Source organism: Phocoena sinus, chromosome 19, assembly GCF_008692025.1.
Source record: "Phocoena sinus isolate mPhoSin1 chromosome 19, mPhoSin1.pri, whole genome shotgun sequence".
Taxonomy (NCBI): Eukaryota; Metazoa; Chordata; class Mammalia; order Artiodactyla; family Phocoenidae; genus Phocoena; species Phocoena sinus.
In genome coordinates, this window is record NC_045781.1 from 32,116,045 (window position 1) to 32,142,962 (window position 26,918).

General features: G+C 49.3%; 1 long non-coding RNA gene across 1 annotated transcript; it reads right to left on the reverse strand.

Moving 5' to 3' along the window:
- Positions 1–611: 611 nt before the first annotated feature.
- LOC116743993 lies at positions 612–26,404 on the reverse strand. The gene is made up of 3 exons (XR_004346935.1): positions 26,258–26,404; positions 25,991–26,144; positions 612–658 (listed from the first exon to the last, which is right to left on the reverse strand). It is a non-coding gene; the product is annotated as an uncharacterized LOC116743993 (long non-coding RNA).
- Between the last annotated feature and the right edge of the window lie 514 nt (positions 26,405–26,918).

A 26,918-nucleotide genomic window follows, 5' to 3' on the forward strand; every position in this document is an offset into this window, starting at 1 on the left:
GTGGAGCAATCAACTCTCATACCCTGCTGGTAGGAATACAAATTGTACAACTTTGGAAGACTGTTTGGCATCATCTGTGAAAGCTGGACTTATGTATATTCTCTGATCCAGCAGCTTCGCTCCTAGAAATATACTTAACAAAAATGCTCGCACATATTCATGAAAAGGCATGTATAAGAAAATTCAAAGCAGTAGTACGATATTGTGATCGATAATAAAAAACATACCTTTGGGGCTTCCCTGGTGGCGCAGTGGTTAAGAATCTGCCTGCCAATGCAGGGGACACGGGCTCGAGCCCTGGTCCGGGAAGATCCCACATGCCATGGAGCAACCAAGCCTGTGCGCCACAACTACTGAGTGCGCTCTAGAGCCCATGAGCCACAACTACTGAGCCTGTATGCCACAACTACTGAAGCCCGCGCGCCTGGAGCCCGTGCTCCGCAACAAGAGAAGCCACCGCAATGAGAGGCCCTCGCACAGCAACAAACAGCTCCCACTCACCGCAACTAGAGAACGCCTGCGTGCAGCAACGAAGACCCAACGCGGCCAAAAATAAATAAATAAATAAAATTTAAAAAAACAAAACAAAACCAAAAAAACATACCTTTGGTCTTCCTCTGAGTTCCTGGCACATAGCTCCTAAATTCCTTGTAATTTCCTAAGTGATGAGAGTGATAAAGGTATGTTGTTATGCTATTGAAGTGACTTTTGGAAAGCCCCTAGGTAAGGTAAGATTGGGGACAGGTTGCTAAGGGAACCAACCACATGATTGGAGGCTTGGAGTTTCAGTCCCACCCCAACTTCTGGGGAGGAAAGAGGAGCTAGTGATTAAGGTCAATCACCAATAGCCAATGATTTGATCTATCAAGCCTATGTAACGAAGCCTCCATAAAAACCCCAAAGGGTGGGGTTTGCAGAACTTCCAGGCTGGTGAACACATAGAGATGCGGAGAGAGTGGTGTACTCAGAGAGGGCATAGACACTCCGAGTCCCTTCCCACATACCTTGCCCTATGCATCACTTCCATCTGGCTGTTCCTGAGTTATATCCTTTTATAATAAGCTGGTAATCTGGAAAGTAAACTGTTTCTCTGAGTTCTGTGAGCCACTCTAGCAAATTAATTGAAGCCAAGTGGGGGGGTTCGTTAGAACCTCTCATCTATAGTTTGTCAGTCAAAAGCACAGGAGACAACCTGGACTTTTGATTGGCATCTGGAAGTTGGCCAGGGGAATGGGGTGGGTTAGGGGAGGCGTCTTGTAGGACTGGGTCCTTAACCTGTGGGATCTAATGATATCTCCAGGTAGTGTCAGAATTGAGTTGACTGCTTGGTAATGTTGAAAAACGCACATCAGAATTGGTGTCAGAATTTGTAATAGCCAAAGACTGTCAACAACAGTAGAATGGATCGATTGTTGTATATACATACAAATACTATAGAGCATTGAAAATGAACAAATTATAACAGCATGCAACGGCTTGGAAGAATCTCAGAAACATGAGCGAAGGAAGGTATACATAAAGGAGTATAGGCTGTATGATTCCATTTATATAAAATTCAAAAATAGGCAAGCTAGCCACGAGGTAGAAAAAACCTAAGTGTCCATCGACAGATGAACAGATAAACAAAATTGGTATATATCCATACAATGCAATATGATTCGGCAACAACATGGATGAACCTTGAAAACACTACACTAAGTGTAATAAGCCAGACACAAAAGTGCAAAGATTGAATGATTCCATTTGTAAGAAATATCTAGAAGAGGCAAATTCATAGAAATAGGAAGTAGATTAGAGGTTACCAGGGGCTGGGGTAATGGTGAAATAAGGAGTTATTGCTTTGTGCTTAGAGTCTGGGGTGATGAAAAAGCTTTGGAAACAGATAGCAGTGATGGTCGCACAACAATGTGGGGGTAATTAATGCCACTGAATTCACACCTAAAAATGGTTTAAATGGAAGCTTTCTTCCCTCCCAGTTATACTGAGATACAGTTGACCTGCAGCACTGTGTAAGTTTAAGGTGTACAACATAATGATCTGACGTACATACATCATGAAGCAAGTACCACAGTAAGTTTAGTGAACATCCATCATATCATGTAGATACAAAATTAAAGAAATAGAAAAATGTTTTTTTCTTGCGATGAGAACTCAGGATCTACTCTCTTAATAATTTTCATCTATAACGTACAGCCGTGTTAATTATATTTGTCATGTTGTACATTACATCCCGAGAACTTATTTATCTTATAATTGGAAGTTTGTACCTATTGACCACCTTCATCCAATTCCCCTTCTCCCCACTCCCTGCTTCTGTTAACCACAAATCTGATCTCTTTTTCTATTGTTTGTTTTTGAAGTATAATTGACCTACAACACATTAGTTCCTATTATACAGCATAGTGATTCCATATTTCTATACATTTAAAAATGATCACCATGATAAATCTAGAAACCATCTGCTACCATACAAAGATATTACATAATTACTGACTATATTACCCACACCGTACATTTCATACCCATGACTAATTTATTTTGCAACAGGAAGTTCGTACCTTTTAATCTCCCTCACCTATTTTTCTCATTGCCCCCTTCTGGCAACCACTTATTTGTTATCTGAATCTATGACTCTGTTTCTGTTTTGTTATGTTTGTTCATTTGTTTTGTTTTTTAGATTCCACATATAAGTGAAATCATACCATATTTGTCTTTGTCTGACTTATTTCACTTAGCATAATACCCTCTGGGTCCAGCCATGTTGTTGCAAAGGGCAAGGTTTCATTCTTTTTTATGGCTGAGTAATATTCCATTGTATATATACACCACGTCTTCTTTATCCATGCATCTATTGATGGGCACTGAAGTGGCTTCCATATCTTGGCTATTGTAAATAATGTTGCAGTGAACATAGAGGTGCATATATCTTCTCTAATTAGTGTTTTTGTTTTCTTTGGGTAAATACCCAGGAGTGGAATTGCTGGATCCTTCAGTAGTTCTACTTTTAACTTTTTTTTTTTTTTTTTTTTTTTTTTTTTTTTTTTCTTTTTTCTTTAAACCCCACATTTGTTTATTTATTTATTTTTTTTGGCTGTGTTGGGTCTTCGTTTCTGTGCGAGGGCTTTCTCTAGTTGTGGCAAGTGGGGACCACTCTTCATCGCGGTGCACGGGCCTCTCACTATCGTGGCCTCTCTTGTTGCAGAGCACAGGCTCCAGACGTGCAGGCTCAGTAGTTGTGGCTCACGGGCCTAGTTGCTCTGCGGCATGTGGGATCTTCCCAGACCAGGGCTCGAACCCGTGTCCCCTGCATTAGCAGGCAGATTCTCAACCGCTGCGCCACCAGGGAAGCCCTACTTTTAACTTTTTGAAGAACCTTCATAATGTTTTCCTTAGTGGCTGCACCAATTTACATTCCTACTAACAGTGCATAAGTGTTCGCTTTTCTCCACATCCCTGTCAACACTTATTACTTGTTTTTCTTGGTTTTTTTTTGTTTTTTTTGCGGTATGTGGGCTTCTCACTGTTGTGGCCTCTCCCATTGCGGAGCACAGGCTCCGGACGTGCAAGCTCAACGGCCATGGTTCATGGGCCCAGCCGCTCCGCGGCATGTGGGATCTTCCCGGACCGGGGCATGAACCCATGTCCCCTGCATCAGCAGGCAGACTCTCAACCACTGCGCCACCAGGGAAGCTCTACTTGTCGTCTTTTTGATAATAGTCATTCTGACAGGTGTGAGGTGATATCTCATTGTGGTTTTGATTTGCATTTCCCTGACAATTAGTGTTGTTGAGCACCTTTTCATGTGACAATGACAAAAAGGTAACAGAGATGCATCAGCAGAAGTGTAATGCAAAAAGTAGAACATAATTGTTTAATGTGATAGAGGGGACAAAGCTGTATTTCTAAAGTGATGTTTTATCTAATATGTGATTTTTAAAATATATGTATAAAAATTAATACACTAAATATTTTAAGTATTTGACTATTTAACCTACATACCTAAAAGTTATAAATACAAGCTGGTCCATGAATGTGTTGTTGGTTTTTTAAAAATTATTATTATTTTTAGTTGTGGTAAAATACACATAACATAAAATTTACTGTCTTAACCATTTTCAAGTTTACAGTTAGTTCAGTGGTATTAAATACATTCACACTATTGTGCAAACATCACCCCCATCCACCTCCATAACTTTTGATCTTGCAAAACTAAAATTCTGTCCCCCCAAAACAATAACTCCTCATTCTCTAGTTTCTCCCAATCACCATTTTACTCTCTGTCTCTATGATTTTGACTATTTCACGTAAAAGTGGATCATACAGTATTTGTCTTTTTGTGACTGGCTTATTTCACATAGTATAATGTCCTCAAGTTTCATCTACATTACAGCATATGTCAAATTTTCCTTCCTTTTTTCAGGCTGAATAATATTCCGTTGTATGTATAGACCACATTTCGTTCATATATCCATCCATCCATCAGTGGACACTTGGGTTTCTTCAACATTTTGCTTATTGTGAATAATGCTGCTATGATCATGGGTATACAAATACCTCTTTGAGACCCTGCTTTCAATTCTTTTGTGTATATAGCTAGAAGTGCAATTGCTGGATTATATGGTAATTCTATTTTTAATATTTTGAGGAACCACCATACAGTTTTCCACAGTGGTGGCACCATTTTCTATTCCCACCAACAGTGCACAAGTGTTCCAATTTCTCCACATCCTTGTCAAAACTCATTGTTTTCTGGTTTTTGACAGTAGTCCTCCTAATAGGTGTGATGCTGTTTTTGGTTTTGATCTCTTTGGGAAATAGAAAATTGTCATATATTTGAGCAATATGCTACTTTCTAACATACATGAGCAAGTATGCATATGTGTGGAATAAATCCCTAGAAGTGAAATTCCTGGCTCAAAGGATGTGTGTACTTTATTTATTTTTTTAAAATAAATATATTTTTTGTATTTACATTTTTTATTTTTGGCTGCGTTGGGTCTTCATTGCAGTGTGCAGCCCTCTCATTGCAGTGGCTTCTCTTGTTGTGGAGCACGGGTTCTAGGCGCAAAGGCTTCAGTAGTTGTGGCACACAGGCTCAGTAGTTGTGGCGCACAGGCTTAGTTGCTCCGCAGCATGTGGGATCTTCCCAGACCAGGGCTCGAACCCGTTTTCCCTTGCATTAGCAGGCGGATTCTTAACCACTGCGCCACCAGGTAAGTCCATGTGCATTTTAAAGTCATCAAATTGCCCCCACTGAGGTTGCCCCAATTCACACTGCCACCAACAGTGTGTCAGAGCACCTGTTTCCCCACACCCGAGCCATCGCAGCACATGATCAATACTTCCATTCACTAATGCGTCTCCTAGTGCCTCTGGTTCAACTGTGGAATGAGGTCCCTCCACCCTTCCTTCTGGGCCACAGCAGTCACCCACACACAGAGCCCTGTTTCACGTCCCAGATGAGACCCCCCTCCTCAGTCTCATTTCCTCCATACCACCCTCTACACAGGCAGCCAAAAAGATTTTTCTCAGGTCCTGTCCTGTCTGCCTCTGGGGAATCCCACACCTCCCCATTCCCACCTGGTCCAGCTCAAATATACCCTTTTTGTGAATCCTGCTTAGATAAGACTCCAAACAGAATGATTTATTCCCTCCTCCTGTGCTCCTTCTGTTTATAACTTTCTATTTAAAGCAGAGCTTGGTGCTCAATACGATCATTCACTCATTCATTTAACAGTTATTTACTGAGCATCTTCTGTATTGCCAGCACTGTTTTGTGCATTAGGAATAGAGCAGAGAAAACTCTGTCTTCATGGAGCTTACATTCTAATAGGGGAACAGACAATAAAGATCTACATGTAAAGTAAACTACACATGGTATACCTGCAAGTAAGGACTAGGGAGAAAAATCAAGCAGAGAAGGAGGATTAGGAGAGCCGGAATGGTGTGTGTGTGACTTTAAATAATGTGTCCAGGAATGGGAATTTCCTGGCGGTTAGGACTCGGTGTTTTCACTGCCGGAGCCCGGGTTCGATCCCTGGTTGGGGAACTAACATCCTGCAAGCTGCACGGTGTGGCAATTAATTAATTAATTAATTAATTAAACGTCCAGGGAAAGTCTTTCGGAGAAAGTAAAATTTGAGCAAGGACCTGAAGAAGATTAGGAAGTGTGGTAGGTTGAATGGTGGCCCCAAAAAGATATGTCTACGTCCTAGTCTCCAGAACCTCTGAATGGAAGCTTAATGGGGAAAAAGGTTTTTGCAGAGCTGTTAGAGAATGAATTTATGTTAAGTAACCAAATTTGTGGTAATTTGTTATTGAAGCCCTAGGAAACTAATACAAGAAGCAAATCTTGTAGAAATCTGGGGTGGGGAAGAATGTTCCAGGGAGAGACTCTCCAGGACAAAAGCCCTGGGGTGGGGATTTGGTGGTTTATGGACCGCCAAGGAACTGGAGCTGCTGAAGCAGACTGCACAAGGAAAGTGGTAGGAGTGAGGTTAGAGCCTAGGGAACCAGATCATAAGAGACCATGTAGGGTCTTGCTGGCTTTGACCCTGAGTGAAGTGGAGCCCTGGTCGGGTTTTGAGCAGAGAAGTGGCATGATCAGACTTACAAAGACGTAAATAAATGCATAGCAGCCACCATATCACATCCTAACTGTGTCCATGACTGCTAAACTCTGAGCAATTTGAGGGCAAGGGACTATAGTAAATTTTTTTGCATCCCTAGGGATCATCACTAATAATGAAAGAGTTCCTACAAATCAATGAGAAAAAGACCAAAAAATAGGCAAAAGAAAAATTCAAGTGTTTAACAAACGTGAAAAGCAACCGGATCAATTGCATTCCTAGGAATTTATCCAAGAGCAATGAAAGCATGTGTTCACAAAATATTTGCATATGAATGTTCATAGCAGCTTTATTTATAATAAGGAAAAGTTTAAGCAGCCCAGGTATCCATCAACAAGAGAACTATCCATACAGTGTATCCTTATCCATGTATGAAATGTATCCATACAACTGGCTATCCATTTGTATATCCATACAATATACATCCCATCAATATTGTATGGGTATTTGCATGTCCATACAATGCAACACTATTCAACAATAAAAAGTAACTAACTATTGCAATGACACAGATGAATCTCACAAGACATAATGTTGAATGAAAGAAGCCACAGGGGCTTCCCTGGTGGCGCAGTGGTTGAGAGTCCGCCTGCTGATGCAGGGGACATGGGTTCATGCCCCGGTCCGGGAAGATCCCACATGCCACGGAGCAGCTGGGCCCATGAGCCGTGGCCACTGAGCCTGCGCGTCCAGAGCCTGTGCTGTGCAACAGGAGAGGCCACAACAGTGAGAGGCCCGCGTACCACACACACAAAAAAAGCCAAACACAAACTAGTATGGGCACTATGATCCCATTTATAGGAAGTTCCAGAACAGCCAAAGTTAATCTCTGATGAAAACATAAGAATGGTGATTGCCTCTGAGGAGTCAGAGCAGAGATTGACTAGGCAGGGACAAGAGAGAGTTTTCTGGGGGTCACGTTCTACAATATATCATAATAAAGGTCTGGGTTACACAAGTGTATGCATTTGTCATAACCAATCAAATGATACACTTAAGATTTTTGCATCACCATGTGTAAATTTTACATAGGGGTGAGGAGGGAGAGCGATAGACAAAGATTGAGCTCTAGTTAATGATATACATGCTCGAGTGTTTAAGATGAAGTGTAGTGACGCCTGTAACCTATTCTGAATTGTATCAAAAAATAAAGACTGATGGATGGATGGATGGATAAATTGATATGTGCTAAAGCAAGTCTAGTAAAATGTAAACTGCAGAACCTACATGATGGGTAAATGGGTGTTCACTGTACAATTCTTTCTACTTTTCTGTATGTTGAAAATTTTCATAATAAAATGTTTTTCTGGGAAAAGAGGATCAATAATCAGGGATGTGTAAATTATGAGACTATCTTCCACCCCTGGGATCAAATTACAAGACTATCTTCTACACTCTGGATTGCCAAAAATGTTAAAGACTAGGGATACAGTGGGCACAAAAGTGTGGGGTTTCTCACACTGCAGGTGGGTGGAACCACGGTGGCGCCCCTGCAAAGCCATTGGCCCTGACACCCCACGTGCTTCCTTCCTGTCCCCTTCCTGCCCTGAGCTTCTTGTCCTTTACATACGTTGTATACAATGTTGTATCCTGTTTTCCCCTCAGCTTGGATTATCAACATTCCTCCACTTCTCTAAAAACTCTTAGTAAACATTTTACTTAAAAGAAAACAGGTATTGCAAGATTTCAGTGCTTTGTTTTGATTTTTTTTTTATGATTACAAAGTTCATCGTAGAAAAATTAGAATGTTCAGAAAAGAACAAGGAAGAAATAAAAATCCCCTGACACCCGTTGACATTCTGTTGGTCCTCTTTCCTGTCTCCTCTGTGCACACGCACAGGTGTGCAAACATACACATGCACACACACAGATTTTTACATTTGTGTGCATTTTAACAAAATAGGGATCCTATAGGACATCATGTTTTGTTATTTGCTTTTCTTAATAAAATTCTTCTGGGATGTGGTTTTATAGGCTGCCTGGTTCTCTAATGAGGGACTCATTTTTCTCCATTGTTGGGGTCCAGGTAGGGTCAGCCTGGTGCTTGCTATGCCCTTTCAGAGCCCAGGGCAGAGACAGGCCCACTGACACCAGCTTAGAGATGTGCAGGCTCCTTGGGTCAGAGCGCCTGGCAGAAGTACCTTCTGATCCTGAGGGAGTCCCCCTGGCCTGGCCTCTGGCCCCTGGTCTGGCTGCCCCAGCTACTCCCATCACCACCTGGTTCCAAGTTCAGCTGGGAGTGAGCCGGTCACCCCTCCTCCCTCGGGGTTCTGCTGCCAGTCCTGGCATGTGCTGACCTGTCCTGAGTTGCCCTTGGCTGGGCCGGGTCGGGTGAGGGTGGGCCCAGAGTCCCCCTGAGGACTGTGGGAAAAGTCAGGCATTTGAGGCCAGCAGTCAGGGTGTCTTGCTTCAGCAAGGCCTTTGGCCGAAGAAGCATCCTCGGTCCAGCCCTCAGCCTGGAGGAAACCCCTGTGCCCCAGGCTTCATTGTATTTTCAGGATTTCCTGTTTCCTGGCCACCTAACCTATTTATGGGCCACAATGGCCCCTTCCCTGGGGAGGCCCCTACTGTACTCGGGCCATTCTCCACAGGCCTCTGGGCCTGGCCCAGACCTCCCATGACGGCCCAGCCTGGCCTTTCTCTGCAGTAGGGACAATAAATGGGTGTCACCTCACGTGCTAATTCAGTAGATTGATAGAGCCTGCCAGGCACAGCGTGAGGCTTCTGAGGCTCTATCTGGGCTCAGCAAGTCTGACAGTCCATCAGCCGTGAGTGCTGTGTGGGGCTGGGTGACGTGAGCTTACAGCATGGTGACGGCAGCCCTCTGCCCAGGCCCTAACTCCCTTTCTTGTCTCATCTCCTACCTCACTGCCATGCCCCACCCCTCCAGCCACAGGTCCGCTCTCCCCTTTGAACACGACCTGCCTTTTCCTGCCCCAGGGCCTTTGCTTTTGTTGTGCCTCTGGCCTCTCATGTCCTGAGCAATTTAATCAGGAAAGATTTATCAAATGAAGCAGACACTGTTCAGCTCAACAATTCTTACTCAACCTTCAAGGCCCTGATTCTAATGTCACCTCTTCAGGGAGGCTTTCCTGTGCCCCTAAGACTGGCCCCCCATATTCCCCTTCCCCAGCCCCTCTCCACGCTATAGGAGAGGGCCACCAGGTCAATTTTCTGGGTATCTGAGATCAAGTTCTCTAGAAGCAGAGCCTGAGATGCAATTTTTATGCAAGTTGTTTACTGAGATCCTCAATCCATGTGAAAGTGAGGGAAGCAGAGAACAGGGCAGAGAAAGAAGCCAAACAGGGTGTGGTTTCAGGAGAAATCTTGCCTCAGCCTGATCCCCGAGGACTCCAGATTGTGAACGGTACCAAAGACATTGTGGACTCCAGAGGCCAAGGGACCTGGCTGCTAACCGCCCATGTTGGTCAGTCACTGCTCATAACCTCCTGAACATCTCCAGGTGATGCGGCTCCCGGCAGCCAAGGGCAGCCTCTGGAGGGGGTGAGCTGAGAGCAGCCAATAGCACAGCAGCTCAGGGATGGGAGCACCAGCCCGGGGATCTGGGCGGACATGATCAGCGCCTGCAGCAGGGAGTACCCCACCAAGTGGGAGCTGCCCACAGCAGGTGTGGCATCTGAGGCACCCAAAGACAGACGTGACATGTGACATACTGCTGAACCCAGGGAGGGCAGCAGCTTCAGGGCTGGTACTGACTCTGTGGCCTGAGCCCGGGTATGTGGGGGTCACCCCCTGCCCCAGTGCCTTCCCAGAAGGCCTGGTGTCTGTGCCCCTGGGCCTCATCTCCTCTGGCTGTGTCCCACCTCCCTCCCCTGGGTCGTGTTGGTCGGCCCGGCTGTGTGTCCAGCAGGCTCTAGGAGGGCCGCAGGCCTCTGTGCCAAGGATGTTCTGGACCTCTCCCCAGCCCTGTCCACCTTCCACTCCTCTCTTTGCCTTGGGCACCATCCCTACACAAGTCACGTCTAGATGGGTAAGCAGCTCCCTAAATCCCTCCTCCTTTTGGAAGCCTCCCCAGACCTGGACTCGGGAAAAAGGTGATACTGGGGAAGGGGCATGGTTCTGGCTGCTTCCTGTCCCCTGGTGGTGGTAGTGGCAGTGGTGAGGGTGGTCTCCAGGCTGACCAACCAAGCAGCTGGTCTCAGGGGCCTCAGTCATCCAGCCAAAGGCCATGGTGTTTAGGCCATGATGAGGGGGTCAGGGTACAGAGCTGGGGTCTGGAGAAGAGCTGGCTCCCTTTGAGCAGCCTGCGGGAGGAGGAGTTCACCTGCTGGAAAGGGGCGGAGCCAGGAAGGGTGTCCAGAAGCTTCACTCAGCACCCCTACCCTGGCGGGCCCTGTGTTTGGGGAGGGTGGTGAAATGTGGTGGGGTTTGGGCCAGGCAGAAGAGAGTGAGGAAGGGGAGTGTGCCTGTGTTGATAACCCCTCCAGGAACAGGTTCATGCTTACAGGAAGGAAGAGAGAAAAACAGCCCACAGCTGGGATCACCAGGCAGGAAGCTGGAATCCCAGCTCTGCTCCCTGTGCTTTCCAAGCTGAAGCTCTGGGCCCCTGGGCCTCAGGCTCTTCAAATTAATGACAAGGAGTTGGACCAGGTGGCCTGCGGGGACTCTTTGGGCTGGAACAACCTGCCGAAAGTCCCTAAGTCAGGAAGGGTCCCCGGTCCCTGGGAAGAGGCAGCTCTTCAAGGGGCGGGACAAGGAGCCTCAAAGCCCAGGATGGAGGAAGAGGCACCCAGGGACCTTGTCAATAACTGCATCAGTCAGACCTGGGCTCCAGTCTCAGGGCAGCCACTTGCCCCCTGTGGGCCATTTACATCTCTAAGCCTCAGGCTCCTCACTGGGAAAGGGGGACAGTAATAACAGCACCTGCCTCAAGGGTCGGTATGAGGGCAACGGGTACCCAGGGCCCTCAGGGACATGTTCCTGCTCCCTGACTGTGGCTCTGTAATCCTTACATCAGCCCTATTAGGGAAGCAGGACAAGGCTAGTGCCTATATTTCAGATGACAAAACTGAGGCTCCAGGTGCTCAGTTCAGGCTGCCTCCTTCCCTTTGATGCACCCTGCCTCTCCCACCTCCATGGCTGCAGGCGATGTTGGCCAGACCATGTGTGTGTGCACACGTGCACATTCACACGCACACACACTCACATGCACCCCCGCCCCCTCAGCGAGGCCACCCTGGGCTCAGCACTGCTGAGGTGGGAGATGGGAGCAGAGCATGGTGTTTCCCGCTGCTGGGCTCCTCCTGCCAAGAGGGGAGGAAGGAAGGAATGGCGCTGGTGGCAGGAGGGGGATAGGATGGGGGTGGAGGGGTGAAGTGGCTGCCTGTTCCACGGAAGGATCCATTTTTCCCTCGAAACACTCCTGCCTTCCACCCCCTCCCCCAGCTGCCTTTTCCTGGAACAAAGGCTGGGGGTGGAAAGGAGACGGTCCCAAGACCCACCTGGACAGATGCACTGTGACTTCACCAGCCCAGCTTGGCCCCAGAGCCTGGCCCCAACCCCATCCGGCAGCCCAGATCCCTGACCACCTCTCTGCCTCATAGAGGGAAACCGAGGCAGAAGGTCAGAAAACCACCTTCCTCCACATTGGGTCCTGTCAAGCCAGAATAAAACGGTGCAGCCCACACCCTTTGAGAGGTCATGACGGTCAGTCCCCTGCCTCAGAAAGGCCAGGGCTCCAACAAGGGGGACACTTCCCTTGGGGGCCTGTTTTGCTCTTCATCAAAAAGTTCCTGCTTATGTCCAGCCGATCATCCCCAGTGGAGGACAGACTAGCACCTGCCATGCCCCTGCCTCCCTCCCTGGCCAGCAACGCCTGGGGTGAGGGTGCAGGGCGTGGGCCGAGCAGTGAGAAGGCGAGGCTGGTGAGCACTGGGGAGAAGTTCTCTGGCTTTTCACCTGCTCTGCTCTCTGCTCTGCGTGGCTCTGGCCTAGCTCTCCCTCATCCTTTCTTCCCTCCCTATTCTCCCCCTCCCCCCACCCCCGCTTTCCCCCCCTCCTGTGTGTCCTCCCTCTCTCTTCCTCTGAATCACTTCTTGTCCTCTCTTTTCTCTCTTGTGTGTGCGTGTCTCTCTCTGTCCTGGGCGCTCTCTCACTTTCACTTTCCTTGGCTTTCTCCTTTGCCGCTTCTGACCCTCTCTCTCCTCCTCTCTCCCTCCTTTGCTCCCCCCTCCCCGTCCCTCTCTCCCCTTGACTTTCCAGCACTCCCCTGCCACAGATGCAGCTGTCCTGCAGGCATCTCCCCAAGCTGTTCCACCAGCTCCTCAGCCTGCCCCTCCTCCCCCAGTGCTCCCCCAGGCTCTCACCATACCTGTGCAGCCCCTGCATGCTCCCCACTTCCTGCCTGTCTCCCTCCAAAGGCAGACCTCTGTCCAGCACAGAATGTCGGAGCTGGAGCTGCAGTGCGAGGGACCTGACATGGGTTAGGGCTGAGAAATCGAGGTAAAGACTAGCCAGGAGCTAAGAGACCCAAGACGAGGCCAGTTGAGGCAGCACCCCAGAACAGCAGAGCTCGGGGGCTCTGAAATTACCAGCACAGCCCCTGCACTTTACAGCTTGTAAGTCGGGGCTCCCACTGTGGGGTCCTAAGCGGGCAGCCCCAGACTCAGCAGGGCAGGGCTCCCTATGCCAGGCACTCCTGGCTGGTCAGTGCCACCCCAGCAGGCAGCCCTGCAGCCCAGCAGCCCAGCAGACTGTAAATCACCACCATTGTCTGGCCTGGCCCCAGTCTCGCCTGTACTTTAAAAGGAAGACAAGAATCTCCCTGCACGCGGCCCCGCTGCCTGCCGGCCAAGAGAGGGCTGACGCAGCAGAAGAGAAAGGGGGTCTTTATGCCCACGGGCAGGAGGGCACCCCATCCCTTCCCAGTCCCCCTACAATGCCCTCTGGTGAAAGGAGCCTTTGTGATGCTCCCTGAGACTGGCCAGAGCAGACACAGTGCCCTCCCCAAACAGGAGACAGTAACAGGCAGCTGGGGGGCTCTCTGTCCTGCGGGGAGGAGGGTCACAGGCCATACTGGGGGAGGCCTCTGGGCCCAAGGACCTGAGGAAGAAGCCACGTGATGGCAGGAAAGGAGAGGGGAGACACTCAAATTGCAGCATGCGGAAGCAAGGTTAGAGTTGTCGTGTCCTGTGTCCACATAGGCCCTGACCTTTCACAGCTGCGGAGGAGTGAATTCCTGTGGAATTGGTCACAGAGGAGGGGCAGCTCCCCTGCCACCCAGTCTCACTGACCACATTCTCACCTACTCTACCTCTCACCCACTCTGCTTTCATTGCTTCTTGAGTCACTTTGCACAGCCCAGGCAGGTACTTTGCAATGCTGTTCCTTCCACCTAGAACACTTTTCCCTCCGTCTGCACTGCTCATCACCTCAGAGGTGCCCACTTTGACCTCTCCTCTGCCCCTCTGGGCTAGCTCTACTTCCCCTTTTCCCACCTCCTCACCTTCCAGCCTACCATGTCATTTGTTATGTCTGCTTTTTTTTTTTTTTTTTTGTCAGTCTCCCCAGCTGGAATGTGAGTTTGGTGAGGAAACTTACATTCATTTTTCATTTATCTCTTGTCCCAGTGCCTGACACACCGTAGGTGCTCAATGAATATTTCTTCGAATGAAGGTATAGATCATTTCACTTCCCCTTTCTCCTACCCTGAGAGGGAGGCACAATGGTTCTCCATCTGGAACTGAGGGATACTTCTCAAGTTACGTAGTGAGAAAGAAGTGGAACTGAGGGACTTCCCTGGTGGTGCAGTGGGTCACTCCACGCTCCCAATGCAGGGGGCCCAGGTTCGATCCCTGGTCAGGGAACTCGATCCCGCATGCCGCAACTAAGAGCCCACATACGGCAACTCAGAAGTCCACATGCTGCAACTAAGACACGGTGCAGCCAATACAAATAAATAAATAATAAATATATTTTTAAAAAGTGGAACTGGGATTCAGATTCAAGGCTATTTGACCCCAAAAGCCATGCCGTTAACCCATAGTTCCCTATCTCCCTGTGACAGCCACCCTCATGTGCTGGGACCCTGCCTGGAGGGACCCCAAGGAAAGAAGGGCAGAGAGAAGGGCTCAGCCCTCAGAGAATGTTCGGATGGCCCAATCCCTCCCTTACAGGTCCAATGGGGGCCCAATGCCAGGTCCTCAAGCAGAGCTCTGTCCCTGTGAGAAGAGGGGAGCAGCTCCACCACTCCCCTGCACCTCACCCCTGCAAGTCTGACCCTGCCCAGCTGTGCATCATTAGGCAGGGTTCCTACTGCTTCTGGAAATTTAGTGCCCCCCCCACCTCTCCCACCCTGTGTAAAGTGGGGCAGTAACACCTGCTCAGCAGGTGCGTCTGTGAGGAGCACAGGTGAGAATGTACAGAAAGGGCTCCTGGGACCCGACTGTAAAGCCACAGACCCCTCTGCAAAGGCCTGAAGCTGGCAGGAAGCTAGGGGTGGGAAGGACTCCAGAGAAAAGGCTTGGTTCCCTCAGCCCCCGGCTGGAGGAAAAGGCTGAGCTTGGGGCTGCCAAAGCCATGAGTCAGCCGTCCCTGAAAAGCCAGGCAGCCCAGGGCCCAGCAGGGAGTGGAGGGCCAGGGGCCCTGGGGCCTGCTCTGTGGATGGGGACAGTCTCCCCAGGGAAGGGCAAAGCCATTCAGGCCAGGAGCCATTGGAATCCATCTCTTTCAATCCTGATCCAAGGACCTGAGTGATGCTAACAGTGGTCCCTGAAAAAGGGACTTCCTTATAAAGGCCAAACGTGGGGCTGCCTGACCCCTCCAGACTGCCTTCATGCCCCCCTTCATCTTACCACTCCATCCCCATGAGCCCACAGTGTCCCCCAAGGCCCCTCCGAGCCAGAGACAGGGCCTTAGGGGACAGCAAGCTGGGTCCTTCACTGTGCAGATGGGGAAATCGTCCCAGGGAGCAGCAGTGAAGGCCTGGGGCAGAAAGAGACAGGGCCCAGCTCTTTCCGCCCCAGGCCTCGCACTTGGCTCTGCTTTGAGGACAAGCCGCTCAAGTGCAGCTGTCCGTCACAGTGCCCGGTTGGATGCTCTGGCACAGGCAGGCTCGGAGCCCAGAGTGGAGACCCCATCCAGTGCGCCCTCTTGCCCCATCTCTCACCCCACCCCAGCCACATGGAACTTCTTGCAGTTCCTCAAACTGGCCAGGCTCTATCCAGTCTCCGCCCATGCTGTCCCTTCTGCCTGGAAGGTCATCTCCCCTTTCTCTTTCCTGGCCAACCTGTGCCCATCCCTCAGCTCTCCTACAAACAGTAGACACAGCTTCCTCTGTGGAAGCTGTGGGAGGGAGACAGAAGTGCTCCCTCTCCTTCTGCTTCCGTGAAGCCGGGGCTATGAGGCCCTCTCTGGGTTTCTACCCATCGTAGAAGCCACTCTGTAGGGCTGTGGTTCAGCCCCAGACCCCAGCACTATGGCCAGTACACAGCAGGAGCTCAGTGTTTGCTCAGTGAAGGGGACTGTGAATGAGGGGAATGAGCTCCTCATGATGGAGGGTCTCTAGGATGGGGGGCGGTCCCCAGGGAGCACTGCCTTCTTCTCTTTGGAACTTCCCTGCTCTGGCCACTTAAGGTGGCTGGGGAGATGGAGGAATCCCTGGGAGAGGGAGGAGGCACCACTCTCTCCCCAAGGGTCGCCTCCCTCTTGGAAGGGCCAACTCCACCCTGCTCTGTTGGGCCCACTTCTCACTTCCGTTTCCCGGGCCCCTGCTACTAACTGTCCCCTCCTCTATTTCCTGTTCAGATTCGAGACAGAGGGACCTGATGGCCATGTCCTGGGTCACTGACCAGCCCAAGAATTCATCAGCCAGGGGCCCAGGCTCCATATCCCAGGCAGCCAATAATTCACTAAAAAATCTGTTCATTCATTTATTCAAAAAATTTGCTCTGAACACTAAATCTGTGCTGGGCACTATCCTAGGTGCTGAGGATACGGCAGGGAAGAAGACGGAAGTGGACCCTGGCCTCTCGGGCACAGTCGAATGGGCTCCTCTCTCCTCCCCACATTTCTGGAAGCCTCCGCCTTCTCCCTGATGAAGATGTCTTCGTTTCTCCTCTCCATGGAACCTCTCTAAGCAGGCAGACACACCTGGGCCAGAAGGAGGCCAACCACAATGATACCCATGAGGCTGATGAACCGAGACAAAGACCGTCACCCTGACAACTCCCGCCCAGGAGTGCTGGGTCTTGCCCTAAGCACGGTCCCCTCATTCTCTCAGCAAACCCCAGCCACAGCACTATGAGGTGCACATCGCTACTGTAATTCCTGTTGCTATAAAATGGGAAGGTCCAGTGAGGTGAACTGTAGCTGAGTTTACAGGGCCGGTAAGCGATAGAGCCAGGATTCAAGCCCACGCTGGCCCACGCTACAGGGAAGGGCTTAATCACTGGCCACTTGGCTTTTCCAGGCCCAGAGTGGGCACATCCATTCATCTCACTGCCCTACAATGACCCCGCAGGCGGGAAGGGCAGATGCCCCAGAGCATCTGGTCTCCATCAGACTTGCTTTCTGCTGGGAGGGCAGTGCTGGAGAGGGCTTGCCTGGAAGAGAGGGGACGGTGACCAGCCAGCCCAGTCCCTTACAGAAAGCTCATTCAGTGGGAGACCCCTCCCACCACAGCCCCAGTCTCGGTCACAGGGACTCCTGTGGCACAGGGGTCTATTTTGGGGGAGGCTGTGTCCAACTTCCCCATCCTCTCCAGCCAAATCCAGAGTACACTCAAGACATGGGCTCCGTTTTTGCATCCCCCATCTGAGGCCTGCTTCCTCCCTGGTCCATCACTCTCCTCTACAGCCCCCATCTTGGTGGGGACCATGTCCTCCTGCCCAACACCCCCGATAATTAATCGTGGCTCTGGTCCCATTGCCAGGCCCGGACAGGGCCATCTACCTCTCCTGGTCAGAAGCCAGTGACCAACTCAAAATAACTATTTCCCTTCCCTCCAGCACAACTGTCTTTCCTGGGGAGGACAACAGCTGCAAGGGATTAGGTGTGGGGAATGGAACCCCACCCACCGAGCTGGAGGCCGGGGCCGGGGGCGTGGTGTGAGGGGCCTGCCCCACCCCGGCATCCAGCACCCAGGGTCGCCTCGCCCCCGGAGTGAAGTCCTCTTCGCCAGGAGCAGGAAGTCAAAGAAGGGAGCTGAAGGACGGCTGCCTCCCTCAGCCCAGCCCACCTGTGGCCAGGACTGGGCCCCCAGCCTGAGGTTGCTGCTTGAAAGTCAGGCATAAAGGAACTGCATGCTCTCATTGCAGCAGGAAGCTGGAGTTCCCACTTCCAGGCCTTTGCTCCCACTGTTCCCTCCGCCTGGACCACCTTTCCTCCTTTGGCCTCCTGGCCACACAAAGTCCTCCTCCACAGAGCCTTCCTCGATCCCCCCCGCGCCTCCAACAAAACGCAGAGACTGGAAGTTACACCTTTTACCTGCTCACACAACCACCTCTAATGGTACTTCTGCCAGGAACAGACCCCCTGGTGAGGACGACTCGGTGAGAGGGCAGAGCCACCCTCAGCTGGAGGAGATGGGGGGCTCCCTTGGACCCCGGAGTTGAACTGAGCTGCATAGGCCTCACTCGGAGCAGTGACACCTCATCCAAGGCCAGCTCAGCCAAAGGACAAGGGGAGGTGTGACTGGGCTGGGGAGGGCCCCGAGAGAGCTCTTTGTCCCCAAGGCAGGGCTGTGTCACACGAGCGCCAGCCTCGGTGCACATCTCCCCACTACCTTTGGGGCTGCTGCTTCTCTCTCTGGATGGCCCCTCTGTACCTGTGCCACTCTGCCCTGGGGCCACTCGAAGTTCACCTCGCCCCCCCCCACTCCTCCTCCCTCTGCAGACACCCCATTGTCCCTGCGTCTCTTTCCTGAGGCAGCCTGATGGATCGTTGCTTTCTCCCTGCAGGTCTTGGTTACAAGGGCTCTCAAAGCCACACTTTCAGGCTAGCCCCTCCCTAAGCAAACTCGAAAGAGGGAGAGGGAGAGGGAGAGGGAGAGGGAGAGGGAGAGACAGAGGGAGACAGAGAGAGACAGAGAGAGAGAGCGCGAGCTGGCGTGTCAGTACACCTTCGTCTGGCCAGTGGCACTTCGCCCTCCCACCCTCAGCCTTTCATGTCTGAATGAGGTTACACAGTGGCTGCGGTCAGTGACCAAGGTCAGGAGTGAAAGATGATGCTCAGCATTCATACAGTTTTGAACTTGCGTCCCACTCCCGAGGCTCATCACCTAAAATGCACCCTAAGTGTTTGTAACTAATCCTACAATCCCTTGCAGGTCAAAGGGTGGTCCATGGCTCGGAAGCATTAGCACAGCCTGTGACCTTATTAGAAATGCTGAACGTAGGGCCTCCTACCAGATCTGCTGAATCAGAACTTGCGTTTTAACAAAACCCCTAGATGATTCCTATGCACATTAATGTCTGAAAAGCCTGCTCAGATCCATTTTTAAGGAAGTGATTATATTACATTAAACGTTTTTTGGTAGTGGTGATAAAATCTTATTTTGTTTAATGCAAGCATTTGAAACAGCATTGTCCAATCAAAACTTCCTGTATCTGCACTGACCAACACGGTGGCCATTAGACACATGTAGCTACAGAGCACTTGAAATGTGGCTAGTATGACAGAAGAACGGAATTCTAAATTTACTTAAAATTAATTAACATTTAATTTAAATAGACACAGGTGGCTACTGGTTACCACATTAGCATGAATTTTCAATCCACTTCACTTTCTATAGGTCTGCCAACCTAGGAAACTGTAGCCTGGCTCCCTTCTCCGTCTCCACGAGGATTCGCACAGCCCTGAACTTCTTCCTTGTTACAGTGTGATATTGCGATATAGGAAGAAACACCTATCTTGGTTTTTATCCCCGGCTCCTGGCCAGAGCTCCTAAAACCTTTGTAATTTCCTAAGCAATAAGGGTGCCAGGAACATCTTTTGTTCTGATATTTGGTCTTTGACCTCAGTTCCTGACACAGAGGTCTAAATTTCTTGGAATTTTCTGGGTGATAGGAACGTCTTTTGCTCTAATGAAGTGACTCTTGGTGGGTTCCTGGATGGGAGCTGTTACCTGAAAGACCAAGCCATGATCAGAAGCTCGGAACTTTCAGCCCCCCTCTCCATCCTCTGGGGAGGAGAGAGGGGGTAGAGACTGAGTTAATCATGAATCACGCCTACATGATGAAGCCTCCATAAAAATCCCTAAAATACAGGCTTTGGGGAGCTTTTAGACTGGTGAACACATCCAGTGTACTGGGAAGTTGGTGCACCCCAATTCCACAGGGGTGAGCCATCACAGCAAATTATCAAACCTGAGGAGTGGGTCAGGAGAATTACCAATTTGTAGCTCAGTCAGACAGAAGTGTGGCTAACCTGGGGACCCACTACTTGCAATTGGCCTCTGAGTTGCAGGGTAGGAAGTCTTGTGGAACTGAGCCCTTAACCTGTGGAATCTGATGCTAACGCCAGGTAGATAGTATCAGAACTGAATGGTAGGACACCCAACTGGTGTTGGAAAATTGGTTGGTGTCAGAAGTATTGTGTGAGTAGAGAAAGAAACAAATTTTTTCTTTTATATGGTTTCACAAATAAGGCAGGAAACTGGTGCCTCTGAGGCCCATGGAGCCACCAATGGGAGGGGAGGGTGGCAGCCACCATGGGTCCCCACACCAGGTGAGCTCAGCCTCCTGGGGAATGGGTGATGCCCTGAAACACCCTTCAGGCCTCAACAGCTTCCTCGGGCAAGGGGAGTAGAATGGGACAAAGCTAATGTCCAAATCCCACAGGGAAGGCCAGTGGCCCCTCTGAGGCTCAGCTGCCTAAGGAAGCTCCAGCTTCTCCATTTCTCTTACTTGAGGTTGCTGGGATTTCCTGGGCATGAGGACTGGTGTAGAGCTTTGGGTGTAGAGCATCTCCCGTCCCCCACTCATCTGCCAGCACACGGACCAAAGTGAGCACAACCCTTGGGAATGAATATTTACTCCCTACAAGTAGTGCAGGGATATCAGAAATACCATTCCATAAGAAATACATAAGATCCACACATGGCCAAAAAAAAAAAAAGAAATATCTTTCCACTGGAGAAATGAGTCAATTCCAAACTACGTGACTGAACGTTTTACAGGTATCTCTGTCCCCATTAAAATGGGGCATGAGAACTTGGCAAGCGCAGCCATCTAAGACCTTCAGAACAGTATAGTCTGGAACTCAGGACCAGCAGCTCGTCCCTCCTCCTGCCCACACACTTAGCAGAGAATCCCCATGTGATCCTACTGTCCACATATCCCCACATTCCCCACAGAAGTGCACTAAGAGAGAGCGAGCAGACACTTCACCGAGCTTTGCCAACGGGTGGCATGAATCTTTTTTGCATGCTCACTTGTCAGTTTTGTACTTGTGTCCTGAGACGTGCTTTCATAGCACACCACAGGGTAGCCAGCTTGGAGGGGAGAGAACTCAGCTTCCCACTACCTCTGATACAGGCTCCCGAGAGAGACCAGGACCGACGTGTTGGCCTAGGTCAGTTTCCAACACCAAGAAGAGAGGCCCTAGGCTTGCAAGGATGCTTTAGGCTTCAAGTGATCATGAGGACAGCCCTGGAGGAGGGGAGGCGGCTTTGAGGGTGACTTGGAACCCAAAGGCTAGTGTGTGTGTGTGTGTGTGTGTGTGTGTGTGTGTGTGTGTGTGTACTGATTCTACTGTATTTCCTGATTTTACTGTATTTCCTCCCAAATACCAGGAGGATTCACAACTTAAGACTTTATGGAAAAAAGGGTTGGGGGAAACCCATGTGATGAGAAAACTTATGAAAGCCCTTATTAATATTTATTACCCTCATGCAATAAAACAGCAGAGGCTCTCAGTGACATTTTACACCCTTTACTAAGGGGTTCTGTCCAATGTGTTTCCATATCCCACCCTTACACACTGTTTTGCTTTGCTTCAGACACCATGGATACCAAGCACAATTTTTCCAAGGCTCATGCTCCGTCCAGATGCTCAGTGCCTTATGGATTTACAATTTGGAGGGCCTCTATTGCAGCCCAGGGGTGCTCATGATTTGTATTACAGGACTCCATATTTTCACGTTATGGAAAAGGTACCGAGATGTAAGTTACACACTAGAATTTTGTATAAAGGGAACTTAAGGATTTCAGAGGTAGTGGAGTTGCTATCTGCAAACGTGCCAGGGTGGGCTGCTTTACACTCTCCTTCCTTCCCGGCATCTGGCTTCTCAGCACTCAAGAGGTATCACATCAACTCTTGCTCGCTCCAACTTGGAGCAGCTTCAAGTGACAGAAACACCAAAAATCACCAGGGGACGACGTTAACATGCAGATTTCTGGGCCAGATTTAGATCTCCTGAAAGAGAATCTGCATTTTAATGAGCTGGGCCCCAAGAGCCTGCATTTTAATAGACCAGGGCTAAGTAATCTAAATTTGACTCTTTTTTTAAATTGAGAAACATAATCGGAAGAATATATTCAACTGTGTGTGCAATTCAAATAGTAATGAAGCAAGCGTCCATGTGTAAACACTGCCCAGGTTAAGAAATAAAGCACCGATGGTCTTTGGACGCCCCCTAAGTGCCTCTCCCAACATTTGTATCCCCATCCCCAACCCCACACCTCCAGGCAAAAGCGCACTCCTGAGTTTTCAGATACTCCGCCCTCCGCCTGTCACTAGAGTAGCCCCCAAAGGAATACATTCCAAGACCCCCGGTGGATGCCTGAAACTGCAGATAGTACCAAACCCTATATATGCTACTTTTTTCCAATATATACATGCCTATGATAAAGTATAATTTATAAATTAGGCACAGTGAGAAATTAACAGTAACTAATAATAAAACAGAAAAATTATAATGATACACTGTAATAAAAGTTATGTGAATGTGGTCTCTCTCAAAATATCTTATTGTACTATACTCACCCTTCTTTTTGCAATGTGAGATGATAAAATGCCTACATGATGAGATGAAGTGAGGTGGGTGACATAGCATTATGTCATTATTATACTACTGAACTTCTGACAATGTCAGGTGGAGATCATCTGCATCAGGTGATCTTGCATCATCGAGCCATGACAATGTCAATGGTGGGGTGTTAAGAGCAAACCATGTTGATGGTTTGGGAATCCCAGGTAGGGCAGCACGAGATTTCATCATGCTACTCAGAATGCAGCACAAGTTTAAATTTATGAATTATTTCTGGAATTTTCCATTAAAAATTTTTGGACTGCAGCTGACTACAGGGAACTGAAACCAGGAAAAGCAAAACTGCAGATAAAGGGGGACTACTGTATAGACTGTCGTTTATAAATGCATCCTAAACAGTATATTGTTTTGTCTATTTAAAAATTGTACAGAGGGTTTCCCTGGTGGCGCAGTGGTTGGGAGTCCGCCTGCCGATGCAGGGGACACGGGTTCGTGCCCCGGTCCGGGAGGATCCCACAGGCCGCGGAGCGGCTGGGCCCGTGAGCCATGGCCGCTGAGCCTGCGCGTCCAGAGCCTGTGCTCCGCAACGAGAGAGGCCACAATGGTGAGAGGCTCGCATATGGCAAAAAAAAAAAAAAAAAAAATTGTACAGAAGTGGGCTTCCCTGGTGGCGCAGTGGTTGAGAGTCCGCCTGCCAATGCAGGGGACACGGGTTCGTGCCCCGGTCCGGGAAGATCCCACATGCCACAGAGCGGCTGGACCCGTGAGCCATGGCCACTGAGCCTGTGCGTGCGGAGCCTGTGCTCCGCAACGGGAGAGGCCACAACAGTGAGAGGCCTGCATACTGCAAAAAAAAAAAAAAAAAATTGTACAGAAGTGGAATCATCTTTACTATATTGTGCCTTGCTGTTTTCACTGCATTATGGTTGTGTGGTTCCTCTTTTCTTGCACCTAGCTGTAATTTGCCCCCTTTTCATCACCGTATAGTATTCCACTGGGTGAAGATAATACAGATGATCTAATGTATCATTCACAGACAGACATTTCTTCCAGCCCAGCTCTGAGGTAAGTTTCTTGTGTTTTATCATGAGGCTAATTTTGTTGAGGAGGAAACAGCGGGTCAAAGAAGTCACGTGATTTAAGAGCCTAGCACAGGAGTTAAACAGCCGGAGTTTGAAACCTGCTTCTACCACCACTGTGTGAGCCTGGGCACATTAATCCCTGTGCCTTGGTTTTCTCATCAGTAAAATGACGATAATAGTTCTTGTTTCAGTGTTGTGATAATTCCGTAAAACAAATACATGTAAAGTAGTTAAAACCTGGCCTGGGGAAACTAAAAATAGAATTACCATATGACCCAGCAATCCCACTACTGGGCATACATACAGAGAAAAACATAATTCAAAAAGACACATGCACCCCCACGTTCACTGCAGCACTATTTGTAACAGCCAGGTCATGGAAGCAACCTAAATGCCCATCGACAGACGAACGGATAAAGATGTGGTATATATATACAATGGAATATTACTCAGCCATAAAAAAGAATGAAATTGGGTTATTTGTAGAGACGTGGATGGACCGAGAAACTGTCATACAGAGTGAAGCAAGTCAGAAAGAGAAAAACAAATATCGTATATTAACGCATATATGCGGAGCCTAGAAAAATGGTACAGATGAACCGGTTTGCAAGGCAGAAATAGAGACACAGATGAGAACAAACGTATGGACACCAAGGGGGGAAAGCGGGGGTGGTGGGGGGTGGTGTGATGAATTGGGAGATTGGGATTGACATGTATACACTAATGTGTATAAAATGGATGACTAATAAGAACCTGCTATATAAAAATAAATTTAAAAACAAAACAAACTTGGCCTGGCCCATTCAAATACTTTCAGTTCAGGAATGGGAACAGTTTGAATTTCCCATGAGCCTATGTTACTTTTATGATCCATTAGTTAAACACAAATCTTTGCCCCACAGCTTTCTATCCTCAGCCTCAGGCCCTGAAGTTCAGCTAATGTGCAACCATGACGGGACAAACCAGGCAAGCCCTCGCTGCAGAAGCAGAGCTGAGTCTAGTCCTCCTGAGCAGCCAAGTCTGGCCTGGCCCAGCCTCCAGGCAGACATTATCTGACCCGTCAATGCCTCTACAAAAAGGATACAGCCACCACATAGGAAGCAGGGGGACGTCAGCACAAGGGAGGACAGGGATGGCATATGACTCCCATCAGGTGATCCTCACCCGTGTTCTACTCCTGCCACTCTGACAGGAGCCGGCCCGAGCCTCTCTGGGCTATAGTGTCCTCATCAGTAAAATGGAAGAAGGGAGGGCTCAGACAAGAAGGGCTCCTGACACTTGAGGCTTTTGGCTAAAACTGCCAAGGATCTAGGGAAATCAGCTTGGGGGTTGTTCTCTGGCATACTTGCCTCCTTAAGAAATGCCCCGGGAAGGGGCTGGACTGGCACGGTCAGTATTATTGGCTTGGTTGCAGGCGAAGCAATCAACGTGCTGGTAGCAAATAAGGGCCACAGTGGATCTGCTCTCCCCCAAGATGGGCCCTACTGAGAATGACTGCATGCCTGTCCCCTCAAGTTCATGCCAATTAACGAACACTCTCATTTGGAAGACAATGCCTCCTGCAACACACCGTGGCTTCAGAGGAGCCGGGTAACGCAACTCTGCCTGCTGCAATTTCCTCAGTCTAAGGTCACTCTGGCTCCAGCCCCATGAAGGAGGAGGGCTCCAGCCCCTGCAGCCTGACCTTTCCTTCCTCCTTCCCTTGGCCTCATAATTAGTCGTCGTCATCTTCCTGGTGAGCTGGAAAGCTGAGGGCAGGGGCCATGCAGTCGTTGGTGCCACAATTCACATTGGCCTGGGTCCAGCTTAGATAATACATCCCATCACCCTCAACGCCCCCTCACTTCCTCTCGGATGGATATGTGAAGCATCTGGGAAGTCAACAGCTGCCGCCTTATACCCCAAAGAGGGTGGTGAGGTAATCCCCATACATAGTCTGACAAGTGCCGTGGGGTGAAAGGGGCTCTGTGTGGAGGAGAGTGCATTACTGTATTTCTCTGGACTTCCAGGAGCACTCCACTGATGTCCTGGCACCGGAGAGAGATGAAAAGTTAACCGGGCTTTCTCGCCTCCACAAAAGCATCTTTCATCCCACAACAGACTCCAGATTGGAGGGAAGATTTCACCACACAGTGGCCAGAGACAAGAAGCTCTGTTGAAGTCCCTGACCACCCAGCCCCACCCATTTCTGAGGACCCCTCTGTAACCCAGAAAGCTTGGGAGACAGACATACGGAGTCTAACAACGGGAATGCTCATGTGTTTCAGGATGGAGAAGCGGGCCAATATTCAGATGTGACTGGAGTTGGCCCTGAGAGAGCAGGCTGTCACCTGGGCTGATGGGTGCTCTGCGATGCTGAACGATGGTGACTCTCCAAGGAGAGGGGCAGCATCCACGGCGAAGGCGGCTCCAGTGCAGCTGTTAGCAGGAAGAGGAAGGCAAAGTCGTCTTGACTGAACCCACCTAAGTGCCAGGTCCTGACGACTGCGAGGGGAAATGAGAACTCAGTGAGTGCCTAAGGCAGCAGTGGAGCACCTTTCCCTCCAGCCCTCCCACCACTGCAGCCCTGCCCTCCTCAGAGATTCGGTCATGCTTACCCAGAGCACACTCTGGAGGATAAGGATGCGGGAGAACAGTGCTCCTTGTCACTTAACTTCTCAGGAGGCAGCAACAGTAATGACGAATTCAGCACTGTGTTTTTATCTCTAGTCAAAGTCAAAACAGCCAGTGCCCACAATTCCAGCCTCATCCTGTGGGATGAAACCAAATCCAGAGGGAGTGTTGGGGAGAGCACAGTATCCAGGATGGCCTTTTGTTCTTTTTTGACTTTGAAATTCTTATCACATAAATATTACCTTTCAAAGAAATCGTCTATAGTACAAAAAAAGTACATAAATGATACAACCATTCTCTCCAGAAGTAATCACTGTACAGTTCTTATGTGTCCTATGAGATCATCTAGGTGTATCTACATATGCTCTTATCCACCCCCAAATGGTTTTCCCTCCAGAAATATTACATACAGTAGAGTTGTATCATATAAGTGTTTAACTTTTGTAAATTTAACTATTTGTGCCAGGGTCATTTCACTAACCAAGCACATGCCCCAGAATAAGCGTGAGCAGGGAGAGTGGTGCAAGATTTCAGTTCTCTCAAGTGAGTCCAGTGTTTAAAGAAACATTTTTCCTTCAAGCCCCTAAATTCAAGGCAAGTACTTCATCTGGAGCTCGAACTGGGAGATGGTGATCTGTTCCAATG